The sequence below is a fragment of the Limulus polyphemus genome, unplaced genomic scaffold, assembly GCF_000517525.1.
Source record: "Limulus polyphemus unplaced genomic scaffold, Limulus_polyphemus-2.1.2 Scaffold3645, whole genome shotgun sequence".
Taxonomy (NCBI): domain Eukaryota; kingdom Metazoa; phylum Arthropoda; class Merostomata; order Xiphosura; family Limulidae; genus Limulus; species Limulus polyphemus.
This window is the reverse complement of record NW_013669255.1, coordinates 1-1,757: the sequence shown is the minus strand read 5'-3', so window position 1 is coordinate 1,757 and position 1,757 is coordinate 1.

Genomic DNA, 1,757 nt, shown 5'->3' with positions numbered 1-1,757 from the left:
TAATAATATAGAAAGTTTAATGCTACAAAAAGTACTGAAACAAGAAAGTCAAAACTAGAAAAAAGTGAGTTACTTAAAATTTTAAAAAATATCCCTACGTTGGCTCAGGCTCAGAGTAACATAATTACAGTGATTTGCCAAAGTAGGGATAATTTTTCTTTTTAATTTTAATAAATAAGTCATATTTTGTAGCTTTGACTTTCTTGTTTCAATATTTTTGTAGCGTTAAGACTTACTATATTGCCATAGCTAGCTAGGTTACATATATATCGATCCCCAGTTGTCTTTATAAAACTTAAAACTTTCTTATTATATTTGTTAATCTATAATGAAAAACAAAAATAAAGATTCAAACATATCACAAATTTTACATTTTCAAATCACAGACGCAACAAGACTGAAACAAATATTAACAACTTGTGTTTTACACAAGTGGATAGTGTTTCTATAGGTGAACAGGGAAACTATACTTCTGTAGGCCTACATACAGATTTCAACTTGTCTCAGTTTATGTTTATAGTTTAATTTATGTATTTAATTGTATTACATGGGTTTTACAAAAGCATATAGTGTTTCTATACGGGTATAGAATTACTAACACATTTAACGTCTAGTTGTGTATGATTATAGTTTTCACTTCTATTTTTAATTTGCATGACATACTTTTTTGCATTTTCTGTCATTTTATATGTAAAACACTTATCGCTAATTAATTAGTTTTTGTTTCTATAATTACAATATTGTATAACATATTTTTACATATATTCGCCCTCAAAAGGGCATTACGTAAATCTCTCAACTAATATCCAGTAACTTAATTTTCGTATTTAGCTTTATAAGTTTATTTGCTTCACTAAAATTTTATTTCAAAAGATATACATAAACAACTATGTTTAATTATTACTTTTGTAGAAAATTATATTCTTACCTTTCTGTAGAAATTTTAACAAATTTTTGTCTAGAGCAGCGTTTCCCAAACGTTTGTCATCCATGCCCCCAATAATAAATGGGATTTTTAGCACGTGCCCTTTCTTTTTTAAATGGGTGAAAGAGTGAATTAACTGACGAGATATAATAATATGATACACATTAAAATTCTATATGTGTGTGTTCTAGTAATTTCTTTTTATTTTCACTAATACAATATATTAAAATGCTTTATTTTGCATTATTACACTATTGACTCTATCCTGATTGCTCGCTTCCCCATAAGACAGAGGTCACCAAACTTTTTTCACACACACTTTTTTCGCACTAGGGTATAGCTAACTTTGTACATCCATGTCTGTTCCTTACGAAACTGGTGCTCACACACACACATATATATATATGACCCCTATTAGCTCAGCGGTAAGTCTGCGGACTCAAAACGCTAAATACTGGGTTTTGATATCCGTGGCGGTCACAGTACAGGTACCCCATTGTATAGCTTTACACTTGACTACAAACAAAGATATACATATATAGAAATTGTCATTTCTTACTTATTTACTACTTTTTTTTAGGATAATGTTTTGAGCCTAACATACAAGAAAAAAGATGTGGCAGCTGATGCTTCCAGCTACCTTCCCTCTAGTCCAGGGGTCACCAAACTTTTTTTACAGCGGGCCAGATAACTGAGAGAATGACGAGCGCGGGCCGCAAAACCATTTTGTTCATTACAATACAGTGAATACACAAAAAATAAAGACAACAAACATGTTTATTTTCCAAAAAAGTTATCAAAGAAGGCGACGTCAGCAATAAGGTAGTTATAT